The 16,521-nt window shown below is 39.5% G+C and overlaps 1 protein-coding gene across 1 annotated transcript in view; it reads right to left on the bottom strand.

Moving 5' to 3' along the window:
• The window catches only part of ZBED1 (zinc finger BED-type containing 1), a 51,949-nt gene that overhangs the window by 34,882 nt on the left and 546 nt on the right, over positions 1-16,521 (bottom strand). The gene's annotated exons all lie outside the window — the stretch shown is intronic.

Genomic DNA, 16,521 nt, shown 5'->3' with positions numbered 1-16,521 from the left:
ATCCATATTTTTCTGGCAGCTGGGTGTGACCAGTATCACTAGTAACAGCTGGAGCACATCAGGAGAGCTTCTAGACTGCACTCTGTGCTGCTCAAAGAGAAGACCTCTTACATTTACTGGGAGATCTGTGTGTGATGTGATCCAAGGTCTGCAAAATGGTGATAACCAGCAGTCTCATTTTGAAAACACGCTCTTGATCCAAATCAAAACACTAATGTAGATGCCTTCCATTAATCCCATGCACTGGTAGTTAAGTCCTTCTATTACAAGTTTGCAATGCTGTGCTGTGTCATGGTGCTCGTTCTTGACACATTTTATCTTCAGTAAATAAAATAAAATTAAGACTTCGAAAAAAAATTGCTTGACAGTGGGTCAGATGAGTACCCTGAAAGTGCAATTTAGCTTTCTGGGCTTTTGGTTTAAAAGAAGGCTTTTTCCTAAAATAAGCAAAGTAGGAATCTTTGTAACTGACCTCAAGCATTTCAAAGACCTTGAGAAAGACTGTGTCAGTAAGGAGTTGCCACCTGTAGATAAACAGAGACAGAGAAGGCAAGAGAAAGGAAACCAAACCCAGCCAAAACCAGCTAAGCCAAGCCAAGAAATGGAAGGCAAAGCAAGGCAAGGCAAGGCCAGAGAAAGCATATAATAGATTGTTGTGAATTCTGTGAGGTTTTTTATCTCAACACATTTGGTATCACAGAGCTGCCAAGTGCAAGATAACTTTCACAGATCTGTCAGGCAGCTGTGTTACAAGTCCTGCCTGCCCATGTCCAGGACTCAGCTGGGCTGCAGCCAGAGCTCCTTCTTCAGTCTTCTTAGAGGAAGAAGGTAGGCATGTTGATAAAGCCATATAATCTCAAAATTCACTGGGGCCAAATGTAGATCTGATCAGGAAGAGAAAGGGGCTCAGGAGTGTCCATTTCCTTGTGCCCTATTGTTGCCCCATTTCTCCTCACAGAGAAAAGCAAGGCAATCTTCCCAAGAATATTTCTGGGATTCACATTCTCTGAACCTCAGAGAATGATCAAAACAATTCTTATCTCATTTGTTGCACCTGTGTTTGTGCAAAAGTAGAATATAACATGGACATTGTTTACCCAAAGTGATGGTATTTTGTTTCCTTGGCCTATCAGGGCCAGCTGTGTGTGTGTTGGGACTGTCAGCTGACAGTCAAGAGATGCTGTGCAGTGTGTGCAGTTGAGTGCTTGGCAGATTCAGTTTAGCTGTTATGTAATATAATGTGATAGAGTATAGAATAATATAGTATAATAAAGTGATTAATTAACCTTCTGATAAGATGGAGTCCTCCTCATAATTCCTCCTTTGTCAGGGGCAAAAATATCCACTATATCCTAGGACTCCTGCATGCCCTTAAGGTGCACTCTGAATCTCTAGATTTGCTGCCTCCTTGAAGCAGCTCTCTCTGTGCAATGTTCTTTTGCCTCCCAACAGTCTTCTCCATTTCTTCCATGCATCTCCCCTGCTCCCAGACGTCAATACTGCAGTGGGTACCCTACTGCATCACTTTTTCACTGGTGGAAATATCAATTAAAAATATTCAAGTGGTAATTTTCAACAGCAACAAATTAGTTATCATAGAAAAGTACAGAAATAGAAGTTAAAAATCCTCAGAATATTTATTACCTCTTCATATTAAAAGCAAACCTTGGTTAGATGCTATAAGCCAGATTTTGCAATTGAGAGTCTAATAATTTCCAAAAAACTGGTGTTGGAGAATGTACACGCAATGTACAAGCATGAAGATTTTCTATGTCATATGCTTCTGTATGTTTTCACCTATATTTTTGTACAAATAATGAATGCATAAGAGGCTCATTTCCCCACAAAATACAAAAATTAAAGTGCTTGCTGTAAAAATGCAGACAAACAAGCTTATCCAGGAGATAACTCTAGTTTAGGATGGATTAATTTGTTCATTATTATTCTTTACAAACTTTGTAGGAAGCCTGACAGATAAAAACTGGTCCAAGATCTGTATTTTCACTGTCAGTGATGCTTGTGCAAAATCAAAAAAGAGTATATGTCTTGGCACGACAGTAAGGCACCAATAGCCCAAGGCTATTCCTTTTCCACACAGATTTCAGTGTGAAAATGGTAGGAAAACTAAAATAATTTTCAAGCTGCTAGAGGGTACTGTCAACTGTGAAAAACAGAAAGACAACTATAAACATAATTATTCAAGTGCACCCTCTGAACTAACAGGGAGATTTTGAAGGGCTGGCAGAGAATTTTTAAACTGTGCTAAGCAAGACAGATAGATAGTAAATGATTATGATGGTTTCTTTCTTTGCAAAATACTTTTACAAAAGAGACATTAAGCAGATTGATTTGGTTCTCAGCAGAATGCATGTGGAGGGCAAGACCTGATGGCAGTTTTTAACTCCATTTCTTCAGCATCCCTGTTAGATGTTTTGCATAGCAGTACCTTCTGAACAAATTTGCTTGGGATCAAATTTTAAGTATCAATTAAGACTTCACTGGAAAATCTACAGGACTGAAGATGAATATTTGGTCCTTAGGCATGTAAAGGAAGAGGTCATATTCAAAATGTTTTTCCTTTTGTAACATGAAAGAGAAGATTCCCAAAGGACCACTTGTGTGCTGTCACTGGTCTGTGAGCCCTTTCAAAAGGCACATGCCCTGCAAGAAAAAGGCACCCATTGCTGTGGTGGCACCTGTTACTGCAGCTGCTGCTGCTCTTCCAGGTGCATGGCAAAAGAGGGCAGTGGAGCACTGTACATTTCAACAGATTAAACTAATGATCCCTACAGGTCTTTTCTCTACATTTCTTTGCTGCAAAAATTATTACAATACCTAGAAAAGCAATCATGTTGTATTAATAACATCTGGACAGTTTAAACAGAACATCTCTTTTGCTTTCACTGAAAATGGCATTTCTCTCCCAGGGAGCCTTATAATCAATTGACTGAAATTTCATTACTTCCAAACCTCCAGTCACAGGAGGTATTGCATTTTCACCCACTAACAGGATTCTCCAGGTTGGCTTCTTTTGCATTATCTCTTTCACATGCTTTCCAGGGAAGTTTGCATCCCTGCCTGTCACACATCTCTCCAAGTTTAAAACAGCCAACAGTAGTTTAAATGTCATCTCATGGAATGGGTTTTGTTTCCATTTCTGTGTCCCTAACAAGACACCATGTTGGTTTTAGTCAATGCACCATGGACAGTCATTGCTTATGCTGGGTTCTTTTCTAATTTATTAGGCAGTTCTACCTTCTGAATCCTTCCTAAGTGTTCCTAGACTTTGTCTGCACCACATCCATTCAAAATGTGTCCATTCATGCAACTTTAAACATTTAGCAATCCACTTCAAAATGTGATCGCTCATGCAACTTTAAACATTTAGCAACATCATTTGTTGTTCCCATATTTAACAAAAAGAGCTTGAAGGTCAAAGGTATCTTCAAACATTTCTAGTTTTACACTGTAATATAACCAAATCTGCAGTTTGGAGTTTCTTTGGTTTTTCAGTTGGAGTCTAGTATGATGCTTCCTTTTGCTGAAAGTGGCAGTTCCCACTTCAGTGTAAGTTGACATATACAAAATGTTGTTAAAAATAATGACATATAATTGAAGAGGAGTGGTCACAGTAAAGAACCCTGCCCTCTCTACCAAACAACCCTCTTTCATCTTGTCAAAAACAGCCTTTAGTTTTCCTTTAAAATGACAAAGGTTTACAGTGTCAATATACTCCTTGGCATGGCAGTGCTCTAACCAGATTTATTAGCAAAGCTCTTACTTTACCTTTATAAGCCAAACTCTGGTACTCAAATGTCATTCATTACAAAATCTCAGTTTTTATTTAACGGCTATAACATGTCAGCACTGTCTCCAATGTTCCTTTGATGCAAAAAGGCATGGGGATATGGCAAGATAAACTTTGATGTGCCACATCCAACCTGAAGTTTGAATTATTTATAAATGTTCTGAAAATTACATAAAATTATAGTGTATGATATGCAATCCATTACCGCTACATTCTCAGATCAAAACACAGTAATCACCAACATCATTATCTTGTTTCAGAGCAGTTTCAAGGGCAGCTCACTGGACTGGGATTATAGAGTCAGTATATAGGAACAGTTCTTCCATGGTCCAAGTAGAAAATTCAAGGAAGTGCCCCCAGCCTCCTCAGCCTCAGTTTCCTCCCCTTTAGCAGGGGGACCAACACCCATCTTTTCTGTAAAGTGTCTGGACATCATGGTGTACAAACTTTTTGTATTTACAGTATAGAGGCCGGATATTATTTCTGTTATCACAGTTTTTGTTCTATTTTTACAGGGATATTGTATTATTCCTACTGCTACAGTTTTCTGCCTCCAGGGTGCTGGGTCTTGAGCAAACTCAAATGCAGGCTGGTCAAAGTAGACTGCTGTTTACATTTGAAAAATATTTCAGAAGTGTGAGACCATCCTTTCCACACCAGTGCACTTAAACGTACAGAAAAATCAATAATTTTCCCTACGACTGACTAGGCTTTTTCCAGTAGGTCTTGCACAGTTAAAAAGGCATAAACCACCCTCAAATATAAACAGAAAAAAGCTTGCAATAGTGCTAACTGCGCAGAAGTAAAATATTTTTTGTGAGATGTTTACAGAAATACTTTCATGCTTTGGTTAACTCTCTGAGACAGAAAACCTTTCTTAAAGGAAGAAATATTGTTTAGTCCTTACTTTTATTTATTCTTTTTGTCCTTAACTAAGTAACAAAGCAATACTGTATTGTATTTTAGATTTTAAGGATTCTAAAACTAACTCTTCCTTTCTCCTCTCCTTAATTACTCCTGATTTCCTGATATAGGTTTCTGTACATATATGTCTTTAGATTGCTTTTTAATATAAAAACCATTGATTAAAATTTTATCATTTGCATTTTATATCAAATTATAAAATTTATGGATGGATAGATAGATAGATAGATAGATATAGATAGATAGATGGTAGATAGATATACACGCATACAAAAAACTAAGAGCTGAGCCAGTTCAAGTCAGATGAAAATCAAGTGACTTTCCAAATCTCAGTGTTGGTTGTAATACCACATTTTCCATGCCATTTCAGCACCAAAATAAGGGCATTCCAAACATGAAAGCTGAGGATTCCCTTGAAAGAGAAAATCCTTTACCCAAGGTGCTGGGTAGAAAAGGAGACAGGTATGGGTGGATGACCATCTTGACCAGAGATAAAGCTCACCCAGAAAGTTAATTCAGGAGTGCCTTTAATTTGCAAAGGGGTTTATTTCCATTCTCTCTCCACTTGGTGTAAGTGTAATGAAAGGCCAGAGAAACCTCACTCTGTCAAGAGTTCCAGGAGCTGCTTTTGCAAGCCAAACCAAGTGGTTTCACCCTTCATTTCTGGGGCACCGACCCAGCTCATAAACTATGTAACAAACTGTAATAAACTGTGACCTAAAGTTAAGCAAAACAAGGAAATCAAAATGAGTTTGGTGGTAATAGGAAAATGAAGTGACCACTTCATATTCAGGCATCACTGGTAATAAACATGTTCACATATGTGGGTTTGTATAACATCTCTTTTCAATTCCTGATAATAAATCCTCTTGGCGCAAACCTTAATGTAACAGATATTACACAGAATGCTTTGAAAATCAGAACCATTATGAGTGGTAAAAAAGAAACCAGAAAAATGCAGGTAAGTAGAAAGATTTACGTGTGGGTTTAAATTTTTAAAAAATTTACTTTTTATGCATAGGAAAAAACAAAATTAAGCTTTCCTTAGCAAGGACCATTATTCAAAGGACAAATTATTCTGGTCCACAAGTACCATCTGCTACTATTACAGCAAGGGAAAGAAAAATGTAGTCACTTTCTGCTTTGAAAGTGCTTATTCTCCTCTTTTGTGATGCTCAGAAGTGATGATAATTTTGCATTTTTCAGTCTGTCCCCTATCAGGGCACAAAACCTGCTGCCTACACAGGAGCAAGGAAATCCAGCACAGGTTTCTAGCAGAACAGCTCTGGTGGGAGGAGGATGAGGCTGATAGGTGGCTATAGGGCTGCATGTTAGGATAAAAAAGCACGAGGAGATTGTGTTGGAACTGAAATCAAGCAGTAGACACCATCCAGCCAGTTATGAAAGCAACATTACACTCTTACAACAAAAGAGCTCTGCAACTACCTACTAACTGAAATGGTAAGAGAAAAATAAATGTATTTCACAGTCTAAGCAACTGCTCTACTCATACAAATGTAGGTCAAAAAGAAATGAAGTTACAGTTCTAGTGCAGAAATCACAGGACTATAAAAGAAAGGTTATTCACAAGCTTAACTCAAACAACAGCTATCTTAAAAATGGCAAATTAAGAAATGCATTTTACTACACAGACCAAAATGTAATTTAATTGAATATCCAATAAACAGATAGCTACATGACCATGCTGGGTCAAAACATCATGTTGTTTGATATTGTGCCTCTGAGCTTTTTTTATAGACTGCAGCAAAGAGTGACTGTCACAATAGAGCATGTCCTGAAGTCACAGCTCTGCAGTCCCACTCCTCGCCAGACGCTGGAGAGCCTCTGTCAGGGTCGACTCTTCTTTCTTCAAAGTGCCTCTCCACAGGAGAAATGCACCTGGGAAATGCCACTCCCCCGAGGATGTGCCATCCATCCATCCATCCATCCATCCATCCATCCATCCATCCATCCATCCATCCATCCATCCATCCATTTATATTAATCTTTTTCAACTATATTAATCTTTTCTTCCAGCTACTAGCAAGGTATCCTGCAAAACTTTTCCCACCCCACACAGCACAGGTACCACTGGTACATTCCATCCAGGATGCTGCCTTTCAGTGAACCCCCTCCTTGCTGAATTTCAGGAGGCTTTAAGTTATTATTTACAGTTATCACAGGAACCATTCAATTTCTCTAGTCATCCAGATGACCACAGTGTGTATAAGAAGTCTGGATTGCCTAGCTAACATTCATAAAATAGTAGCAGAATATCCATAAGCTTATCCAAGAGTGATTCCATTTTGGTTCATATACAGGTTCTCAGGAGTGCTGATTCTTTCACTTTCATGAAATCTGCTGAACCAAAGGCACACATTCCATAGCTATATTTTTCAACCATATATCATGAACATTTCTATTTCATGAGATAAGTTTGCCTTTTAATTTAGCAGCCTTTTGTATAGAACACACATTGCACATTAATAGATGTTATTAGTTTTAAGTTCTGTGTATTATATCAATCACATTATATCAAATTAAAAGGTACCTGTCTAGACAGGCTGAAGAGTGACAAAGGTGGCGGGATGTCATCCTAGCTGCATCCCTTACTTGGTTGTTACTATCTGTAGCCTGGAGAAGGACTCCAGTTGTTTATTAACGCCTATATGTATCCTCAGAACCAACGCCTGTGCTAACAGAAATTGGCACCACTCCGCTGAAGTCAGCTGAATGTTTGTAACAAATGAACAGCTCCTCCACAGCAAGCAAAATTCTGCTTTCCTTTATGTATCATCCCACATGCCCATAGGATTTTGCCTTGGTGATTAAAAGAGAATGACTCACAATAGTGGCTGCAGTGTCTTCCAAGCCAGTTCCCGCTTCTGTTGTGCTCTACCCTCCTTCCAGCTGACCTTGTTTGTGTGGCCAAAAGTAAGAGAAGAAACCCTTGTCTGATAACAAAGATAATACTATTTCATAATACCATTACATGTTTATCCTTGGAATTCAGAGCACGTCCAACATGCAGACTCAAACTAAAGGAATTTGGTGTCAATGTCTTGTTCCTGGGACAGGAGCAGTCAAAACATTTAATTCCTAAAGTCAGCAGCAGGTTCATAGAAGTCTGGAATAAATAGATTACATATACTCTCTATTCACCTGAATACTGCATAAAATTTTAAAAAGGGAATTGTCATGTGAATTTAATATACGATACAGAACCTTACTTGCTTCGTACATAATTTCATTTTAGAACTAAGAGAGCTTTCATGAACTCAAGTAAAAAGCAAGTTTTCTTTTCCACTTTCAATTTAAAATCTCTCCAGGCTTGTAAGCCCACATGAGAGAAAAAACTAACATCACTTCAGAATTCTCAAAAATAGCAGTTTATGCATTCAAATATGTAAGTTTTTTTCCTAGGCTCAAAATGTTTTCATCATTTTTTGATACATCTCCAAGCAAAAAAATAACAACTGAGGTATAGAAACGTGGCTTTTCATGTGTTTAATAAGGTGGGGGGTGGCAGTGAGCCTGTATACTAACAGGAGAATCACTGTTTAAACCCCTGACAACAGATGCACTGCAGCTCTCATTTATCTTGGATTTGCACTGAAAATAATTACTCTCGATAGCTCCATTCTTGTAAATTTGGAGTACACTTAGGTGTATGATGAAATGATAGAATAAAGGGGACCCACTATCACCTTGTGCAGCTTCCCTGAGTCTGCCCACCATCCAGACAGGCAGGCAGGTACTGCAGCACAGCTCTGAGCACTGAGGAAAAGGCTTTTTCTACCTGGGGAAAAAAAGGTACAATGGCCTTTTGCATTAAGTGCCTTTTTCTCTGGTTAGTAATCTGCTTTCCACCTAAATATAAGCTGTGAGTAGCCTAGGTATGAGATGACAGGTTTGGTGTTGAAGCATGCCATTCCCATGAGATTGCTTTTTTCTTCAAAGCCCCAGTTCACATTTTAGCCAGGCAGTATCTGAAAATCCTACAGTACTAACTACTTGTATGGCCATGACAGCTAATGTTAACAGGCTTTGTACAGCTGAAGATAAACATAAAGATAAAAACTGGACCAGATTACAGAAAAAATTACACTACACAAGGGTATGACCAGCATGATTATACTATAGTCAGAGCGATGTAACTGAATGTCTAGCTCCTAGAAATGTGCTGGAGTCCCCACAGAGGTGTAAGAATTAAGCAGGCTATAAGTACATCGCAGTTTTTGTCTTCAACCTTCAGGCCACTGTGATCTGTGAAGGCTTCACCCTCCACATACGAGCACAGAGATCATTCTGCTCTAGTGGTGCACTGCCAGGTTCCACTTCAGCTCCACACCTCATCATATCCACGAGTATCGTGTAAGATAAGAACTGTAGATGTAAAATGTAAGGATGATTAGGATTACTGGGAACAGATTCCCACTCAGTTCCAGTCCCAGTTCTGTGCCTCTATCCTTTTGGTTTACCTGTCTAGCACATATTAAGAGTTAAGGAAAGAGCGCATAACAACAAGCCAGCCAGTGCTCATTCCCACAGAAGACTCTCAAGAATACATGCTTGATAGGATCATACAATCCTAGGATGGTTCAAGTTGGAAGGTGCCTCAGAAGGTCTCAGGAAGTAGGGCCAGCATTGAGGTCAGACCATGTTGCTCAAGGGGTCTTAAAAACCCCCAAGGATGAACACTACTGAACTCCAGCTCTGGAGACTTCAGTGCAGAAAAGACATGGACCTGGTGGAGCAGGTCCAGAGGAGGGGACACAGGAATGACCAGGGGAACGGGGAGCATAGCACCTCTGCTGTAACAGTCTGAGAGATGGGCTTTTCAGCCTGGAGAAGAGAAGGTTCTGGGGACAGTTTATAGCGGTTTTCCAGTACCTAAAGGGGGCTACAAGAAAGCTGGAGAGGGACTTTTTACAAGGGCATGCAGTGATAGGAAAAGGCTTCAGACTGAAAGTGGTTTAGATTTAGAAAGGTTTAGATTAGATTTTAGGAATAAATTATTTACTGTGAAGATGGTGAAAAGACTGCAACTGCTTATCTAGAGAAACTGTGGATACCCCATTCCTTGAAGAATTCAAGGTGAGGCTGGATGGGGTTTTGTGCAATCTGGTCTAGTGGAAGGAGCTTCTGAACAAATCCAAACACAAAAAGGAAGCCCACAGAGGAAGCAAGGACATGAGCACGTTGCCAACTCATGTACCTAACAAAAAAGTTACAGTGTTCCTCAGTTTTCCCATGTCCTGGGAAACCTTCTTCTGGAGAAGAGCCACATTTTCCTCAGTCTTCCTTTTATAACCCAGGTATGTCAGTATGTACCTACAGAAGGGATTTTTTGTTGCCCTTGCTGTCCCCATCCAGCTTTAATTCTGTCAGGGCTTTACCTTACCTAACCCTATCCCCAGCTGCTTGGGCAATCTCACTGTATTCCTCTCAAGATATCTGTTCTTGCTTCCATCCTCTCTAGGCTTCCTTTTTGTGTCTGAATTTGTCCAGGGTTTCCTTGTTCATCCACATAGGCCACATGGCATTTTTTCCTTATTTCTTTTTTGGGATACATTGTTCTTGGCCTTGGAAGAGGTAATCCTTGAGTATCAACCAGTTGTATTGGGCCCCTCTTCCCCCCAGGGCTTCATCCCACAGGACTCTACCTAGCAGATCCCTGAGGAGGCCAAGGTCAGCTCTCCTGACAAGCAGGGTAGAGAGCTTGCCGTGCTCCCTCTTCACTGACCTAAGGATCTTAAACTTCACTGTTTCATGGTCACTGCAGCCAAGCTGAATTATGCTGCATCAGTCACTAGAAACACACACCGATGTCCTTCTGTGTGCTCAGTGTCTCCCTTTTATCTTCACTGATATCAAGACTTCATTAAACTCCCACTCAGTTATCGTACCTCTTAAGCCAGAATGGTGTTGCAGTAGAAAATAAAAACAAGTCATTAGAATGGAGATTAGTGGCAAACTCATTTTTAAGCCCATTTATATACACGTATCTCACAAGGGAGGTGATGATAGTATGTTCAGGAGTGCATTAATCATAAGAGCTATATAAGAAACCTGCACTACAGGTTACCTAACTATGCCACATATAGTGTCCATGAAGAGCACAATTAATGAAGACCTTGTTTAATTTTTGCTGTAGGTAGCATGATGACTTTGCTGGGTATCCATTTAATAGGGTTCACAGCAGTCACAACTCACCACTGAAATGGACATTGAATAGCAAATAAAATTTTCTCCATGAGTTCAGCTTTACCCCAATATGCAACAAATACAGAAGAGGCTATTCATACAAAAAGCACTTTTTTCCCCTAGCCCTTGGTAATACATTGCTGCATTTCATGCAAACCAAAACATTTTCTTACTCAGGTGTTACATAAAATATCATAATACCCAAAAAGCATCATAATCCTGCATTAGGTTTCACTGTGAATAAGTTTTAACACTCATAACTTCAGGAGGATTCTTTCATTGTTTGCACTTAAAAACATAAATACAGAAGTTTTATTACATCAAAGAGTTGTATATTTGTACTTTTGCAAGAAGATTTTGGCTATTACTGGTTTGAGCCAAAATATTAGAGTTCTGCTAACTTTTCTCTAAGATGTTCTTTTCTCACATACATTTCTTGGTCATAATAGGTTAATAACCTAAGAGGATTTTTCCCTGTTAAGTAGCGACTTTGTCTCTTTGAGGTCAATAGAAAACACAAGACATAAAATCTATTTGTTATTAATGTATTTCTTCCAGCCCACATAACCAGATTTTTTTTTCCAAAGTGAATTGAGCAGTAGCATTTTCTTTATAGAATGATTCATTTATAACCCCAATATTCAACATCACTCATCTTTGATCATTGAGTCCTCAAGAAAGCATCTGCAACACTATCTGGTTTTCAAGTAAATTCCAACTGGGCATTAATAGAGTCAAGTTTCAAGGAAAAAAAACCATTCATGTAAGGATTCTCAGCTTGCTCTAGAGCTGCAAATTTCTAATTTAATCACACAGATTGTGCAAATGTATATACATATATACAAGCATATGTATGCATGTATATTTATATGTACATACAGTTTCTGTACAGGACAGTGGCAATTTTTGTGCTCTAAGCTTCTAATTTTCCTTCACATTAATGCCACTTCTTAAAATTTGAACACACTGGAGTCTCTCTTCTACTGTCTCGATATAACACTCTTCTTTCTTTTCCCAAACCTTTGTCTTTCTTCATCAGTCACAAGCAATTTTTTCCACATCTTTTTTGCAACTGTAATCCACATTCAAACATGAATGTGGATTACAGTTTCTACAATTCTACAATTTCTACAATGAAATATAGAATGTCTGAATGTCACCTTATTGGTATCCTTTACATATGATTTAATGACTTGTGAAAACGCCAGTAAATATCTTTAGTATTCCAAAGTAATATATCAAAACATTCAAAATAAGAATGTAATTCTCAACAGCAGAGTGTTATGAGCCTCTCCAAGCTAAACCTCACATCTTCTCACTTGGGTAAAATTTTAAAAGTTATCAGAATGCCTCTAAGAAGAGCAGATGCTGCTATGCAACTACATGTACCATACCAGCAATGCATATCAAAAGTAATCAGTAATTTTTTTTTAAAGCTATTTTAATAGATATTAGGATATTTCAACAAGAAAACTAGCTTAATGTAGAACAAAAAATAAGCAAGTGTGTGCTGCTTTCCAATACACTCATCATTTGGTCAGCCCACTTCAGGAAAATCAATCCATGCTGTTTGTCTACAAACCGCATTACGCACCAAGTCACAGCTCTGAGGATTAATGCTTAGAAGAGAAAGGAGAAAACACTCATGCATCAAAGAAAAACTGGGGGAAAAGTCATCCATTGAGAAACAGCAGTGGAACTTTCCCGTATGTTTGAATGCCCAGTTGCAGCCCTGACGTGCCATGCAGCAGGGAGGGAGCAGCCAGGCTCATCGTACCCAGAGCAGAGATGGATCTTCAGGTGAGGAGCAAACATGCCTGCTGTTCATGATTCCTTCAGACCAGCTTTTCCATAACTCCTCACACACAGAGTTTGTATGAACATCACCAATGCAAGACTGTTTCCCGTATGTTTGAATGCCCAGTTGCAGCCCTGACGTGCCATGCAGCAGGGAGGGAGCAGCCAGGCTCATCGTACCCAGAGCAGAGATGGATCTTCAGGTGAGGAGCAAACATGCCTGCTGTTCATGATTCCTTCAGACCAGCTTTTCCATAACTCCTCACACACAGAGTTTGTATGAACATCACCAATGCAAGACTGTTATTCTAGCCAAGCAAGAAGCAAGATATGGCCTGCTCACGCTGCAGGTTTAATACACTTGTTACAGTGACACTGTATTCCCCAATACTGCCCCCAGATTTGTCATTTAAAGGGCCCTGCCAGTTTCAAGTGTTAGAATTGTGGCATCAATTGTAAAATTAATCCCAACCATCCCACCTCCAAGCTGTTTATAAACACACAAATTGGGGCAAGTTCTTGTCACATTACCAATAATCTAAGGCTCACAGATTTAAGACTGCAAGGAACAACTACAAAATCAACACCTTGCATAGAACAGACAGTAGAAAATCTGTCCTAGACTGGGCCCTCCAACAAATGGGGCTGGAGCTGCACAGAGCAGATCTATGTGTTCTACCTTACAGCAGCTTGAAGGCTCTCTGCTTTACACTCACCTGGAGGGGAAAAAATACAGCTGAGCATTCATTTGACACAAGGACATCTCGAGGATGCAGCACTGTCCATCCCTGGACCTCAGCTAACTTTTCATCTCTGCAGAGACCCTCCTGTGCTGGAATCATCTTCAGTGTTCCTCAAAGCCTGTTTTAGGGAAATGGTGTTAAGATGCACAGAGGGCACACCATGAAGACACTGGTTCTTATTAACCCATCTTATAGGGAAGAAAATAGAAAATAAGCAAATCTGTGATTTGTATTGCCCAGTTACTCTTCTTACATGCCACGTACAGAAAATATTTAATAAATCTGCAGGGAATTTGCCTGACTAGGAATTGAGTAAAGAATGACTTATCGAGAAACATACTGCATGTTTAAGTCTGATGTGACAAGACTCCTAGGACCGTGACATAGCACGCTACCTTGCAGTAGGAATTAATCCATAAAATTCATTACACTTCTGCTGATGAAGCAGTGGTAACTTCACAGTCTTTTTCCACACAAAAAAAAAGGCAAAGATTTGAAATATCACTTAACACAGTTTTTGAACAGCCTATTAAGTGGATTAAAAACATACTTTCAGACCATGAAAGTACTAATTTTTGTAACAGGGTAAAAAATTTCTCTTGGCTTAAGTAGAAACACAATAACAAGTTGTCTTTGCTTTAAACAAAAGCACTACTCATGATGTTACAACCTATCTTACGGCAAAAAACGCTTACAGGTGATCTATATCTACCTGATGCACTGCATCTCAGTCACAGGGGATATTTCAGAGTTCACCTTTGAAATACTCTCATACATTAAAAGAGAGCAAGATGGTGAAAATTGTTGAGTTGAGGCACGAGCACAAACCCGAAAGAGAAATAAAATCATCACCAAACTTCTGAGCAAACAAGTAAATAATTACAAAAATAAGGTCTCTACATATTCCACAGTAATCAATTCTACCCTTTTTACTGTTTTAATATCTCTCTCAACTTTAGCAACATCATGCTGTTACAAATTCACATGCTAATCTGACAATATATTTCTGACTCTGTCAAAACCAACTGCAAAATTCCATACACAGCTGAGCAAGGCCAGGATAACATTCCCTTCTATGAGGCATTGCAGCAGTAGGAAAAGGTGTGTTTCAGATCTTTAGGGTTTTACATTTGCTAGTACACGATAATGAATACAGAGTATTGAACTAAAGCCAACATATCTGTGACTACAACTACAAATCAAATTCAATATTGCTAATCATTGTTCTGCTTATTTTTTAGTTATGTCAGGCTGAAAAATACCCATTTGATTGTATGCAAACCTTATATGTATATTTATATATAAATGCATATATATTCACCTTATTTAGAATAAAACCAGGCATTAAAAAAAATTCTACATCTTGTTTCCTAAAAACAATATGCTTAAAAGAATAATGAGCCAGCTGGGAATGCTAATGATCAGACAATAACTGAAGGGACTGTTTCATGGTTTCTACAATTATTAAGTTGATTAATGTCAGTTATGATGGGTAGTACAAAATATGTTTGGTCACATCAACACTTCAGATATTTAATCACCCGCACACATATCTCTTGATATTTAAAGAATTCTGAAAACCACATTAATTTGCCACACTTCATCAGTTCTATAAATAACAGTTTGGTTTACTGTGAAATAATTAACACTAAATGGCAAAGCCTCTATAACTGTCTCACCCGCTAGCTCCTGCCAGCTGGGAGAGGGGCAGAAGGTGTGCACTGCTGTTAATTCGGAAGGGAACATGTGACACAACCTGACATGTCAAAGTGTGAAGAGATTTTTGCCACTTTGGTAAAAAAAAGTGTACTGACTGGAGGAAGAAAAAAAAAAAAGATGAAGAGAACTTGGAGGTTGTTTTATTTCCACATCATTACATGGATAAGGGAAACAGAGCTATAGCCATTTTTAAATGTCTGTAAGTTTCCCCCTCCTCCTCCCTCTTCCCTTGCTGTTCAGAGCTGTTGAGTAACAGACATTTCAGAGCGTGCATGGGGGAAGTAAACAAATGCATTGCTACTGTAGTTGCAGGGCAAGGAAACATTGATGTCACTGCTGTTATAATCAAATTAGTAGCGTGTGTTAATGGTAATGTCATATTTGATCAACTAGTCAGGTCAAAAGCCCTTCAAAATACAGTCTGAACAGAAGCACAAACTGAAATGGCAAGAAAATTGCCTTCCGAACAGTTTCCTCCGTGTACAGACCCCTGTTGCAAAGGTGAGCTTTCAGTCACCAATACTCCATGTCATATCACCCCAAATCACACGATTACACTTTACAGTTGGCTGGCTCCCTGCTCCCCTGCTTGAAACGTGAATTCGATGTTCCTCCTCTTCCCCACTGCGAACACGCACCCACACCCTGCGGCACCCGAACACATCCCGCCAGGGATAACGCACGCAGCTGGAGTTTGCTCCTATGCCTGACAGCTTGTCTGTCGAGGACAGAAGCAGTTACAGCCCAAGTGTTTGGGACCATTTTTCTTTCAGCAGGTCTTTTCCACTTCAAACACAATGTGTTGCTGTCTCTCCCCTTCAGCACAGGGTATTCAATACAACCAAACAGTAAGAGCAGAAATCGCCAACAACAAATTCTCTCAGGTGGGAAAACGGCTGGGCAGGATACATCCCCTCTTATGTCCTAACAAGTCAGCATGTACATGTTCACCAATTGTGTACTTTTGATCAACATTTTCTGAAATTGCCCAGCTTGTGGTAAGCCGTTGAGTGTTAACCCTTTTACAGAGAGTAGCACGTAGGAAATGCAGCGTCAGTGAGACCAGACACGGAGCGCTACATCCAGAACTTCCCATGCACATTTTTCTGTCATCTCCCCCACTTCTTTCCATCAACCTGGCCCTAGAAAGGAGAAACTCATCCTGCTTCACATCCCCTCCCCGAAGTCTGCCTGCTGGCACTAGCCGGATACCTGACATCTTCCCTTCATTTTCTGTAACTTCCCGATTTGCCCCTGGACTGATGAAGCATTGACTTTCCCCCATCCCCTGGGCTCACCTTTTAGGTCTGCCTGGCGGCGCAG

The sequence above is a fragment of the Geospiza fortis genome, unplaced genomic scaffold (assembly GCF_000277835.1).
Source record: "Geospiza fortis unplaced genomic scaffold, GeoFor_1.0 scaffold366, whole genome shotgun sequence".
Taxonomy (NCBI): domain Eukaryota; kingdom Metazoa; phylum Chordata; class Aves; order Passeriformes; family Thraupidae; genus Geospiza; species Geospiza fortis.
This window is presented reverse-complemented; position numbering and strand designations above follow the sequence as displayed.